Raw genomic sequence first — 14,800 nt, 5'->3', positions numbered from 1 at the left:
ATGACTTCATACCTTTAAACATATAATCTATATGGACAGGATTAAGTTCAGGTTGTTGAAGGTCACATTAACTGCCTTACCGTTAGTATTTAAATAAAAACATTTGTTTTTATAAGTTAAGAACAACTGAAGAATCTGACCATTATCTTTTACAACACCCAATCCAGATAGCAGATAGGCTCCTCGTTTCTCTGAAACTGAAGACACCTTGGATTCCAGGAATAATAGAGCATTGCAGACAGATCGTCTCATGAGACAATCACCCCAAAACAGGAGCCATCACCTTGAGAGAACCAGATTGTCCACACGAACAATAAAGACTCCCTTAAAAGTTATCTTGTAGAAACAGACTGAGCTATGGTTGCACCAATCATAGCCTGTTTAATTAAGGATGCCTCTTACCCACTCCCCAAATTCTCCCTCCATTTAAATCTAAAGCTCCTATCAGTACCCAGAAGGAGGGATGAAATACCTAAATGGCCATTTTGATTAAAATCTTTTGATACATTTTACAATTGTTTTCACTTGTTTTCTTCAGGCTGGAGTTGGGCCTCTAGCCTACAGCTCCAGTTAATAAACTGTTTGACTTAATTAATTCTATGACTATCCCTAGCAGGGAAAATGGACTTCATCAAAGAGATTCTGTGGAAAGATACTACACTACCTAAACAGTTGAGTGAATAAGGTAGGAAGGCCAGAGTGTGGTCAATGAGGAAAAACTATCCTCACAATAGGAAGCTACGCAGGGACAAATGTACATAAATAAATACAGGAACTTAAGTTAAAGGGAGAGGAGAATGAATTAACAGTGGTTTATTCATGTGATGGAAATGGCGCAAGGGATGATTCAAGAGTTTGGGCCACTTTCTGTTCAACTGGAGGATGGCTTCTGGACGGTGGCTCTGCTGTGACACAGATGAAGTGGGGCAGGGAAACAAGGTAGACTCTGCTGTCGTCTGAGAACTTCCTATGCAATTTTTTTTAACTGAGGTGGCCATGTCAGAGGAAGGAGCAGCAAGTGGCAGTTGACTTCAGGGGGTCGGCCCACCAGGAAGCAAAGCTCCGACGGGAGAATCTTGGATAGGCAAATCGCCAAGAGCTGCAGCCCCGGGATGCCTCTTGCTGCTGCTGTGCCCTTACATGTTTGCCGCTGCCATTTTGCTCTGCTATCTGGCATGGTGTGAGCAGGCCTGGAAAACTCCCCACTGACCTTAATGTGATGTGATTATCTCTTGGAAATAACCCGCTCTACTAGGCATGTTGACCTGTGGATTATGAAGATGATTTCCTGCTGTGCCTTTACATGTGTGCTACTGCCGTTTTTCTCTGGTATTCATGATGTGAATGAGCATGGGGAGATCCCCACTGACCTTAATGTGATGTGATTATCTCTTGGAAATAACTCGTTCTGCTAGGCATTTTGACCTGTGGACTATTGTGAAGATAATTTCCTCCTAAGCTGTACTGTTTAACTGAAGCAATGATTTTATACAATAATAGTGTTAGTTTAAATAGGATTTTGATCATTGAGGGTCTTTATAAGTATAGTGAGGGATTATGATAGAGGTTAGCTTAGTGGGTAAACTAATATAGGAAAAAGCAATATATGGTGTTGTCCCACCCCGATAAAGCAGGAGCTGCAGAGGATAAGAAGAATTAAAACCAGGAAGTGTCACACAGTTAGAACACATGAGTTTCTCTTGAGGAGCCCTATAGACTGTTAATCTTTAGAAAAAACAGTTGTGTGGTGGTAATCTAATTGTACTGAAATATTATTTTGATTGTATGTTAATAAATAAAGTTGTCTGGGGGTCAGAGCTATTAGAGCCATAGCAAGAGTGTGGTGGTGGTGGTGGCACACGCCTTTAATCCCATAGATACCTGTGTGTTCAGGGTCAGAGCTATTAGAGCCATAGCAAGAGTGTGGCGGTGGTGGCACACGCCTTTAATCCCATAAGATCTCTGTGTGTTCAGGGATACAGCCAGCATTGGAGACATATGCCTTTAAGACCTAGGGGGCTGTACATTCAGACAGTGACGAGGCAGTCATGTGTTTGGGTTTACAACCAATGAGAAGGCAGAACAACATACTATAAAAAAACGAACCGACAGGAAGTAGGTCTCTTTTCACGAAGCTGGGACAGCAGGAGGAAGGGTGAGATTTTAGCTCTGAGCTCTGACTTCTCGGCTCTCTCTTTTACATTGTTTCTGTGTTTCTTATTTAATAAGACGGTTGGTTACATCTACATCTGGCGCCCAACGTGACAAGAATCCATTAAAAACTGCTTGGCTTGGCGGCAGGTCCGCTTTCCCGCAAGGGCGGCAGGCGGCCCGCGGCGGCGGCGGCGGCGGCGGCGGCGGCGGCCGGCGGTGATCGGCTTCTTAGTCCGAGCAGCGACTTCTTAGCCTGGGTCTAGTTCTGCTTGACCTCAGGCTGGACTATCGGTGAGCTGCTTGCTTAAATCCTGCTTGCTTAAAGCCGGTGCTACAAACAACTCAGACCTGCCCTGCCGAACAGGGCCCTGCCTGTAAAACCAACGCACGTGGTCGGAGCTTAAGGAAGCCAGACCCAAGCCTTGACTCGGCACAAGAGGGAACACGTGGCTGCATTTAAACTTTAGCCAGCTACGCTTTCTTGTTCTCTCTCTCTCTCTCTCTCTCTCTCTCTCTCTCTCTCTCTCTTTCTCTTTGGATTTACACCTGGGACACTAGGTGGCTGCTTTGAAAATCCCCTCGAATTTCTACTGTTCTACGCAGATTTGGTAAGTCATAATATATCAGATATTTTAAAGGAAACTATCTAAAAGAGAATTTTTTTCCACATTAAAAAACAAATGGGTTTTATGTGTACATTGGAAGAAAATTGGTTTTTGTTCGAAATTTTAGGCAGTCTGGCAATGGAACAACTATATAATATTAGTATTGGTGGAATTATGCACCTTATCACTATAATAATCCACATTTTAATATTTAAAAAGATAGTCAATTTAAGTGCCAGGATAACAGCTTTAGAAGAACTTGTTAAACCTGTAAAAATTCAGACAGAAGAAATTAACAGTGAAGTTGTTTCAAGTCGGGATCATAAGGTTGCAGAAAGAAAGCCTGTTTTCACACAGTCACCCTTAATTTATCCTGTAACCGTACAGCAGATGCCTGATCAAATGGCTACACAAAATACTTGGGCTCCAATTGAAATGTTGGATTTAAAAAGGTTTAAGGAGGCAATAGTATCTTATGGCATGCATTCCCCATATGTAAAGCAAATGTTAAACACTTGGTCAACATATAATAGGATAGTACCACAGGACTGGCGGGACCTTGCACAAGGTGTTCTGGAACCCAGCCAGAGACTTCAATTTCTGACTTGGTTTAAGGAGGAGGCTAAAAACATAGAAAAACAATGGAGGGATAAAGGAATACAAGTTTGCCAGGATCAGCTTATGGGCGAAGGCCAATATGCTTCAGCACAAACACAATGTTTATATGATGTCCAAACCCTAATTTTATGTCGAACGGCAGCCTTGAATGCATGGGACAGAGTTGAGGAACCAGGAAAAAAATCTGAGTCATTTACAAAGGTGATGCAAGGCCCAAAAGAGTCTTTTACAGATTTTTTACAAAGACTGGCTTCAGCAGTAAAGAGAATGGTCTCGGATTCAGAAGCTAGTAAGGCAATAATTGAATCTTTGGCCTTTGAGAATTCGAATGCAGCATGCAAAAGAATAATCAGGCCATTAAGGGCAAGATCTGCACCTATGGAAGATTGGATTAGAGAAACAATTAATGTTGAAGCTGATGAGCATGATGATACATGGGTAGGAGAAGTAATTTCAAAAGGTTTGAGGAGTGTTAGATGTTTTGGATGTGGAAAGCAAGGACATTTGAAAAGGGACTGTAGACAGGTCATTTCCAGAAACAATGTTTCTTCAAGGAACAATGGCAACAGAATGCCCCTTCCTTCTGGAGTATGCAGAAGGTGTGGTAAGGGAAAACACTGGACCAACGAATGTAGATCAACAAAGGACAGACAGGGTAATCCTTTGCCTCAGTCTTCGGGAAACTCCCAGAAGGGCCTCAGGCAGGCCCCCAGTGCAAATCCAGTTCAAACCTTTCCGGCAGCCATAGAGGAAATGCCTGCTCTGGAGAGCGATTAAATAACCAAATGCCTATTGGAATAAATCATGCTGGTCAGAATGATGAAACAGAGAGAATAGAAAATTCAGGAGAAAACATAAAGAAAATTTTTTGGCAAACTTCTATTAATGAACAAAGACCAAAATTAACGATAAAAATAAATGGTGTTTTGTTGTCTGGTCTGGTAGACACAGGTGCGGACGTTACCATAATTGCACCAGAATTTTGGCATCCAACTTGGCCTCTTCAGGAGGTAAACGTTCAACTGTTAGGAATTGGGACATTATCTCAGGTGAAACAGAGTGCAAGATGGCTCGAATGTATAGGTCCAGAAGGACAGAGAGGAAAATTAAAACCATATGTGGCTAACATAACTATGAACCTGTGGGGTCGAGACTTGTTGCAACAATGGAATACTCAGATTAACATCCCTCCAATCTCAGAAACAAATCATAAACTAGCACATGTTACTGAGAGAAATATTAGAAGATATTGTTCTAATGAGTGGTCACCAGCCATCCATATTATACAAGAACAGGGCACAATAACTGATGATCTTCCAAAGACACCAACAGCTCTACCTTTAAAATGGTTAACAGACAAGCCTGTATGGGTCCAGCAATGGCCTTTAACAACAGAGAAACTCCAGGCTTTAGAAGAGCTGGTAGAAGAACAGTTAAATGCTCAGCATATTGAAGAATCAACCAGCCCTTGGAATTCTCCTGTATTTGTTATTAAAAAGAAATCTGGTAAATGGAGAATGGTAGCAGACCTTAGAGCAATTAACAAAGTAATTCAGCCAATGGGCTCTCTACAATCTGGGATGCCTTTGCCTACTCTGTTACCAAAAGGATGGCCTCTCATAGTTATTGATTTAAAAGACTGTTTCTTTTCAATACCCTTACAAGAAAAAGACAAAGAAAGATTTGCTTTTACAGTACCTACTTATAATAATTCTCAACCAGTTAAAAGATTTCAATGGAGGGTCCTCCCACAGGGAATGTTGAATAGCCCAACTCTGTGCCAATATTTTGTACAACAGCCATTGGAAGTGATACGTAAAAAATTTCCTAAATCTATAATTTATCATTATATGGACGATATTTTACTAGCTGACTCAAATGCAGATACTTTAGAAATAATGTTTGAAGAAGTAAAGAAAATTTTGCCTTGCTGGGGATTACAAATTGCTCCTGAAAAGATACAAAGAGGAGATTCTATTAATTATTTAGGATATAAAATAGAGCTACAAAAAATTAGACCCCAAAAGGTGCAAATTCGGAGAGATAGACTACAGACTCTTAATGACTTTCAAAGATTATTTGGAGATATTTCTCATCTACGAACTATTGTTGGGGTAAAAAATGATGAACTGACTAATTTGTTCAAAACCTTAGAAGGTGACAAGGACTTAAATAGTCCAAGAGAATTATCACCTGAAGCTGAGAAAGAATTAGCCTTGGTAGAAAAGAAAGTGCATGAAGGACACGTGAATCGTATTGATCCAAAGCTGGATTGCATTTTGGTTATCTTACCTTCTAGGCGTTCTCCTACTGGAATATTAATGCAGAGGGAAGATATTATATTGGAATGGATATTTTTACCAAATAAACCAAATAAAAAATTAAAAACTTATGTGGAAAAAATCTCTGACTTGATTTACAAAGGAAAATTGAGACTTCGTCAATTAGCAGGCATAGACCCAGCAGAAATTGTCGTACCATTAACTAAGGAGGACATTGAAAAATTATGGACAGAAAGTGAACCTTGGCAAAGAGCTTGCAGTAATTTTTTGGGAGAAATTAACAGCAAATATCCCAAAAGCAATAGAATTGATCTTATAAAGAGAGCTGATTGGATCTTGCCTCGAATTATAGGGCAAAAACCCATATCTGGAGTTCGTACATTTTATACAGATGCCAACAAAGAAGGAAAAGCAGGTTACAAATCAGAAAATTTAAGTAAAGTGGTTCAAAGTCCGTATAATTCAGTTCAAAAATCAGAATTGTATGCTATTCTGTTGGTATTAATGGATTTTTCAGAACCTCTCAACATAGTAACTGACTCTCAGTATGCTGAAAGAGTGGTGTTACATATTGAGACTGCAGAATTTATCCCTGATGCTTCAGAATTAACTTCACTATTTATTCAATTACAAGATACAATCAGGAAAAGGAATCATCCTTTATATATAACTCACATTCGATCCCATACTGGTCTGCCAGGCCCTCTAGCACAAGGCAATGATGAGATTGATAAATTATTGATAGGAAATGTGCTGGAGGCCTCAGAATTTCATAAAAAAAACATCACGTCAATAGTAAAGGTTTAAAAAAGGATTTTCCCATAACCTGGCAACAAGCCAAAGAAATAGTAAAGAAATGTCCTACTTGTTCCTTCTACAATCAGACGCCATTACCAGCAGAATGTAACCCAAAGGGTACTCAGAGAAATGAGATCTGGCAGATGGACGTGTTTCACTTTGCAGAATTTGGAAAATTGAAATATGTACACCACACTATCGATACTTATTCAGGATTTCAATGGGCAACTGCTTTGAGTTCTGAAAAAGCTGATTCTGTAATCACTCATTTGCTAGAAGTTATGGCCATCATGGGTATACCTGCACAAATCAAAACTGACAATGCTCCATCATATGTCTCTGTTAAAATGAAACAGTTTTTTGCTTATTACAATATAAAGCATATTACAGGCATACCACATAATCCTACAGGTCAAGCAGTTATAGAAAGATCAAACAGAACTCTAAAGGATATGCTAAATAAACAGAAATGGGTAACAAAAACCCCCAGAAATAGACTGCATAATGCTCTTCTAACTTTGAATTTTCTGAATGCCAATGAGAAAGGAACAACAGCTGCAGAGAGACATTGGATAATAGAAAAAACTACAGAATTAAATCAGCCTATATACTTTAAGGATGTACTGACCTCAGAATGGAAACCAGGGTATGTATTACATTGGGGACGTGGTTTTGCTTTTGTTTCTACAGGAGAAGATAAGCTGTGGGTACCATCAAAATTGATAAAGGTTCGATTTGAACAAGAGAGACCTCTTAATTAGAGGAGGTGATAGTTCATCAACCAGCATGAACATCCAATTTAAACTAACTTGTATCAATAAAACATGCCTTTTCATTTAATCAGATAATAACTTGCCAAAAAGGAACATCCCCAAAATTAGTCTTGGGGAAAGGTTTTTGTTTTTGTCTTTTAGGAGAATGAAGGTTAAGGAATCTGAAGAACACTGGACAAATGAGACAACTGAAGAAAAGTGACAAATCATCTATCCCAAGAAACAGAGTGAAACGGTGTATGGGTATATATTATCTAAAAAATTTTATGTCTTCCTAAATGTTTGTTTCTGCTTTTCTCTAAAGATTTAACACTATTGGTTTTCTAATAGTCCCAGTTCAATTAAAATTTAAAGCTGACTTTGGAGTTGGAGAATGGCTCTCTCCTTCTTTAAACTCAAGCATGTTGTTAAAAGGGAAATGCAAACTCCCTGTATCATGCCAGAATAAGAGCCATCTTCTGCTATGGTACAGGACAAAAGCAAAATTAATTAAGGGACTATTCTATTACTAATTTCAACTCTTTGATTCTATTTCTGATTTTTTAAACTTTTCTCAAAGTATAAATTTTATATCAAAATTTACAAGATTAATATATATATATATATACATTTTAAACTTTGTTAAGATATGAATGGTCACATAGAGTACTAATTCTAGAAAAAAGGCTAGCTACATATATATGTTTTTGTGTTCGAGTCTCTTATCAGTTTTCTGCAGGAAATCATGGCCAAGCCTAACATCAACTGAAGTCTCCAGAAAGAAGATGGGGCCCCACAACAACAACAATTCCACGTGGACAATAATAATATCATTAAGCTGACAAACATCATCCATAGATCAGCTTTGAACTACAAGGTGCTCAGAGCAAATTTGAGATGACTAGCTGAGATGATCCAGTCTCAAAGACTACTTGAATAAGGACTTGAGATAAACCCTGAACTTTGGCATTATACACAGACTGGATAATGAAGGATATAGTTACCTCTCCCAGAATTTGACAATTAACCTAAAATTTTTCTTTCAGGATAAAGAAAACTTCGCCCATACCCAGCAGGAAGCAATTTTAAGAATACGATGCCCACATTCCCAAAGAGGTGGTGTGGGGCGGGTGGTTTTTTGGTCTTTTTAATGGGTTTTGGGTCTGGGATAATTTTCAGTATTTAGGGGGGTTGGTTACAAGTTATTGTCAAGGGTTAGGAAAAAGGCTAAGCAAAGGAGATTAGATTTAAGGTTCTTGTTTTAAAAAAAAAAAGAGAGAAAGAAAGAAAAGAAAAAGACAATTACTAGTTTTAAATACTTTACATTGGATTGAATTGTTTTATATTGTATACAAATTTGAAACTGATATTGTTAGAAAATGCTATATGTATATTTCTAATTGCATTTATACCATTCATTTAACAATGTAATGCAAATTTCTGATCCTTGAATGTTATTATTATCAACTATTAGGATATAAAGAAATGAAAGTTAGTAGTTAGACATTACAATAGAACTTGTAGTCATATTAGATATGTTTTAAAAATTGAGCAGAGATGTTTTAGACAGGTCATCTTCAAACCCTTCAGAGATCTACAGAATATGGCATTTACAATGTTTTAATAACTTAGAAAATTTTTCTTTTTTGAGACATGTCGGCTCCTGGCAGTACCAATCTACTTTAGAGAAAATATGGGCATTGAAGAAACTGCATATGGAGTCAACTTTCATTCTGGCAAAAGTTAGCCACTGGACAACAAAGTATACTCGAATCAACAGGACAAAATGGACAGACAGATCACGAAACAAGGGACTACTGATTCTTGCCAAAACAAGTGTGGTTATGGCTTTATCAAAAGGCATCTTCTGAGGCCAGGACAATATGGCCCCATCCCTGAAGTGGCCTTCGCATCCGGAAAAGGTACGCATCCCTTTTCTTCGAAGGCAGCTTAACAGGCAGAGGGCCGATGGATTCTGTTGTACAATGGAACAGCAGCTGAAAGCTCATGCCTCTCAAAAGTAGACTGGCATTTAATAGAGGGATGTGGAGAAGAAGGGGATGCTGAGATGAAGCCATATATACACAGCCAAGAAGAATGGACAGCTGAATTTAAAAACTGTCAACAATTTCCAGAATTTAAAATCCTGAATCATGACAGGACACTAGTGGAATTCAGGTGTTTCTGGTACGTGGACTGCTCTCACCCAATGTGAGGTTGAACTGTTGACCTTGTGTACATCCTACTTCACAAATGAGTCTGTCAGATACACTAAGCCTATAGGCTGAAGATGATGCCCCAACACTACGGAGAAACCTCAGGTGACTGCCCAGGCAGCTGGCTGTTTCTGTCAACTCACAAATTTTTTGGAAGTTGCTTGCATGCACTTCCTGTTTTTTATTTTTGTTAGCTAATATTATTTCCTTCTTGGGTCTCTGAGGGAGTTGAAGATTAGTTAGTTATGGTTGAAGACTAGTTAGTTATAGTTGAACATTAATTAGGATAGAAAGTACATTAGATACATCTTGGAATAACCAAAATAGGATAGATAATGGAATTATTTCTCTGATTTGTCAAATACCTGTTTAGGTATTTATTACTTGTATATATTGTATATAGTTATTGTACTTTTGTATATAGTTTTTCTTTTGTTAGTTATAACCTTTTGCTTTTTTTCTTTTTATTAAAATAGAAAAGGGGAAATGTGGTGGTAATCTAATTGTACTGAAATATTATTTTGATTGTATGTTAATAAATAAAGTTGTCTGGGGGTCAGAGCTATTAGAGCCATAGCAAGAGTGTGGCGGTGGTGGCACACGCCTTTAATCCCATAGATACCTGTGTGTTCAGGGTCAGAGCTATTAGAGCCATAGCAAGAGTGTGGCGGTGGTGGCACACGCCTTAATCCCATAAGATCTCTGTGTGTTCAGGGATACAGTCAGCATTGGAGACATGCCTTTAAGACCTAGGGGGCTGTACATTCAGATAGTGACGAGGCAGTCATGTGTTTGGGTTTACAACCAATGAGAAGGCAGAACAACATACTATAAAAAAACGAACCGACAGGAAGTAGGTCTCTTTTCGCGAAGCTGGGACAGCAGGAGGAAGGGTGAGATTTTAGCTCTGAGCTCTGACTTCTCGGCTCTCTCTTTTACATTGTTTCTGTGTTTCTTATTTAATAAGACGGTTGGTTACATCTACATAGTTGAGTTCCAGAAGCCCAGCTAGCTCAAGTTCGTTTACTCTTAATGTTGAGAGCTACGTTCACGGATTAACAGGTTTCAGAGTGCATCATAGCTAAAACAAAGCTTTAAATATGACTTAAAGTCAGGTTAAGATGTTTTTGTTAATAGCTTTGAGGTGAAAAACCCTTGGGAAACAATCTGAAGTTCAGAAAGGCACATAGTTGAGTGAGGAACTCATTGAGGTCAGGGAATAAGAACAAAGCAGAGGCCGGGTGGTGGTGGCGCACGCCTTTAATCCCAGCATTCGGGAGGCAGAGCCAGGCGGATCTCTGTGAGTTCGAGGCCAGCCTGAGCTACCAAGTGAGTCCCAGGAGAGGCGCAAAGCTACACAGAGAAACCCTGTCTCGAAAAACCAAAAAAAAAAAAAAAAAAAAAAAAAAGAACAAAGAACAAAGCAGCCCGGTTCTTATTAGCTGATGTGCCTTTTCTTGCTAGGATGGGCTGGTGATCAAGGATGATGATTAATTCCTTGTGCCCATTTCTGCCTTCAGCTTCCTGATATAAAAAAAAAACTGTTGACAAATGGGTATGCACTTGAAGATTTAAAGTAGAGATGACTGATTCTTTTTTCATATACAAAAGTTTAGGTTTGTGATTCTTTTTAGATTTCTTATGATTACCCTTTGAGATAGGAAATAAAGTGATTGATCCTTTCTTTGTAATCGCAAAATGCAGCCTGCCAGTAAAACAACTGGCTGAGAAAAATACCTTGCTTTCTTACACTCAGTTAACTTTTAACTAGTTGCTTGGCTATGGGTGAATGTGAGTTCTTGGGATAATTTGGCTTTCGTCTATAGTACATGGGATGTTTAACCATGTAAGGGATATGAGAAACATATTTTTTACATATATTTATTATAATCATTCACTTGAAAAACAGAATGTAACCACATTTTAATTTTTATATTACTTGAAAGATTTTGCTGGGATATATAAGCCAAAAAGGAAAAAATAAAGACAAGATAAGGGAGAAAGAGAAAAAAAAAAAAACAGAGAAAGTCCCTAAGAGTGTGTGCATGTTTTCTCTTTTTCACCGGCCCCAGAGAGTTAAGTTTTACTCCCTCAGAAAAATCAAGTTAATTGATAGTCTCCCAGCTCTGTAGGCTCCCCATCAAACCCTGAGCTGCTGAAAGCTGGTCCTCACAGCAGCAATATTTTACTGTATGTTATTCTGGAAAACATTTTAAGAAAGTGATTCTTTTTTCCTTTTTGAGACAGTGTCTCTCTACATAGTCCTGTCTATCCTAGAACTCACTATGTAGACCAATCTGGCTTTGAACTCACAGAGATCCACCTGTCTTTGCCTCCCAGAGTGCTAGGAGTAAAGGCATATGCCACCGTGTATGGCTAAGAAACTGATTCTTTAGAATGGAAAACACCTTTTCCATGTTACTGCCAAGGCCTATAATCTACCACCATGGCCAAGTATTGAGAGCTGCTGGTAGCAAAAGGCCATGGGAGTATACAGCAGGTGACAACTAGAGTTCAGAAGGTCAACCTATCAGAACTAAGAGGAAACCATCACGCAAGATGTTGTGAAATTACTGTCTTTTGAATGAATTGTCTGTTGTTGTAAACTTCTTGTGCAATAACAGCTATGATTCTCCCCATTTACCATGCATTTCCATGTTATGTGTACATGTAATCTCAATCTTGGGCACAACTTTCCCTACACATTTGGGGTGATTGGATAACTGTCTTCAGCTGAGTTTATTATTTTTTTTAACATACATCTGGCCAGGGCCATTCTCCAGACAAAAGTATGTCAGCTAAGATACCGTTTTATCTGAGAACAAATGCAGATAGATAAACATTAGCTCATCTCACCCACAGATAGAGAAAATAACCACTAGCAATTAAATCCTCAACTCCTTACCTTCACCCTGGGTTATTTACACAAGACCCTAACTTAAAAGATTTGCTGCTCACATTTCTGAGATGATGTTTTAGCCACTTACTAGCTACTGAGTTAAGGCAGTTATTTCTCACTGACCTAAGGAGATTTCTGACAAGGCCAGGCTGGCGATAGGCGCCAAGCTTTGTTTTTTGTGCGAATTAAGATTTTATCCTCCCCCTTTTATCTCAGCTATGTGCTATTCCAATATTTCCTTAGCAATTACTCAAGAGCAGAAATACTTTTACTAACCAAATGCTACATGCTTTGACATAGGTTGCTTAGCAACCAAGCATACGTCCCCTGCCCTTCCAGAAAGTGGCTGCCACTGGGATGAGCAGGGAAAAAACGGTGCTACAGACAGTTTTACTTTTCTAGTAACGTATTGACATTTACAGACCCCTAACATTCTACCTAAGCACTTCAAGACTATAGTTTGAGCACATAAATTACTCTTTTGAATCCCTAATTGATCTTAGCCTTTAGTTGACCCTACCAGAGAACTCCCCTTTAGTCACTTCCCCTTTGGGCTGTAATTGGAAGCTGACATTTATTGCTTTATGTGTGGAGCCTTATCATCTCTCCCTGCGACCTTGAAACTTCAAGCCTTGCATTGCTTTGCCAAAGACTTACTGCGTGTGTGTATATATACACGGCTTCCCCCACAGCACGGAAAGAGATTTGATTTAGAAGAACAAAGATGAGGATGAAGGTAGAAAGAAAGAAGTGGGTAGTATAATGAGAGAGCAGAAGAAGGGACAGAGAGGAGCTGAGTATGAGAACAGAAAAAGCAGCTGTGTAGACAGAATTGATTTAGAAGAACAAAGTGAACGGATTAAAGAACTCAGTGTACTTAGATTCATTTGATAATCCCTCAGATTAGAACCTGGTTGTTAGACTCTGCCATGGACCCTGAGAAGCAGAGGAAGGCATTGCTGCTGGAGGTGATATCGACATCAATACTGCTTTTCAAGAGGTGCTGAAGACCACCCTCCTCCACCATAGCCCAGCAGGTGACAGATGTGAAGCTCATCTCTGTGCGCTGTGCTTGCATCCAATAGTGATGAGCCTGCGTACGTCAGGTTGGTGGGGGAACTTTGTGCTGAGCACCAAATCAATGACGACAAGAAACTAGGAGAATGGGAAGGCCTCTGTAAAACTGGTGGGGAGGGAAACCCATTTAAAACTGTTGGTTGCATTTGTGGAGTGTCTAAGAACTATGGCAACGGCTCTCAGCCCAAGGATGTCACCAAAGAGTGCTTTAAATACAAGAAATGAATACATAAAATTTGGGCTCATGGGAGGAAAAAGAATACAAAAATGTCTACTGTTAAAAGGCAAGTGTCTAGCCGGGCGGTGGTGGCGCACACCTTTAATCCCAGCACTTGGGAGGCAGAGGCAGGCGGATCTCTGTGAGTTCGAGGCCAGCCTGGTCTCCAAAGTGAAGTTCCAGGAAAGGCACAAAGCTACACAGAGAAACCCTGTCTCGAAAAAACCAAAAAAAAAAAGATAATCTAGTTGACTGTTCACCTGTAAAAATCTATTCCTAAGAATCGTGTATTGTCAATAGTGCCATGACATGGATGAGAAACTTAGAGGTGGTAGTTTGAACGTATTTGGCCCCCATAAGCTCATAGGGAGTGGTGCAATTAGGAGGTGTGGCTTTGTTGGAGGAGGTGTGGTTTTGTTGGAGGAGGTGTGGCTTTGTTGGAGGAGGCGTGGCTTTGTTGGAGGAGGCGTGGCTTTGTTGGAGGAGGTGTGGCTTTGTTGGAGGAGGTGTGGCTTTGTTGGAGGAGGCTGGATGACACAGGACTTTAATCCAGACCTCGAGGCTGGAGGGCACACCTTTAATCTGGGCCACACCTTCTCTTGGAAGTGTGTCACTGTGGCGGTGGGCTTTAAGATCTTTTTCTCACGCTTCACTCAGTGTGACAGTCAGTCGACTTCCTGTTGCTTGCAAGATGTAGAACACTCAGCTATTTTTCCAACACCATGCCTGCCTGCATGTCCCCATGCTCCCCACCATGATGGTTTAACCTCTGAACTGTATATAAGCCACCACAATTAACTGTTTCCTTCATATGAGTTGCCGTGGTCATGGTGTCTCTTTACAGCAATAGAAACCTAACTAAGACGAGGTCAGGGGTTAACTCAAAAATCAATACACTCTAAAAGGGCAGAGCTGTTTTTCTAACTGCAGTCAGGTCCTAGACTCTCCTTAAACTGATACCATATCGTATTTATTCTAAGAGTCACATCTCCTCACAGCTTAACACCTCCAAAAACAGGGATATGTCTTAAAACTGCTGTAGGCCGGGTGGCAAGCCCACTCCAGTTTGAACTCACAGGATGAATCCCACGGCTTGGAATAAAATCCCCAGAGAGTAAGAGAACATGTTTGCTGTGTCCTTAAAAGCTATCGTAGGCCAAGGGGGTGGTTGGTGCTGGGAGG

The 14,800-nt window shown here is 39.8% G+C and overlaps 1 pseudogene; it reads left to right on the top strand.

Annotated features, from left to right (window-relative positions):
- The first annotated feature begins 11,206 nt into the window (after positions 1-11,206).
- LOC121820915 (small ribosomal subunit protein eS12 pseudogene) lies at positions 11,207-13,690 on the top strand (annotated as a pseudogene).
- The last annotated feature ends 1,110 nt before the right edge of the window (positions 13,691-14,800 follow it).

The sequence above is a fragment of the Peromyscus maniculatus genome, chromosome 1 (genome assembly GCF_049852395.1).
Source record: "Peromyscus maniculatus bairdii isolate BWxNUB_F1_BW_parent chromosome 1, HU_Pman_BW_mat_3.1, whole genome shotgun sequence".
NCBI lineage: Eukaryota > Metazoa > Chordata > Mammalia > Rodentia > Cricetidae > Peromyscus > Peromyscus maniculatus.
Note: the sequence above shows the minus strand (reverse complement) of the source record. Positions and strands in the feature narration are given on the sequence as shown.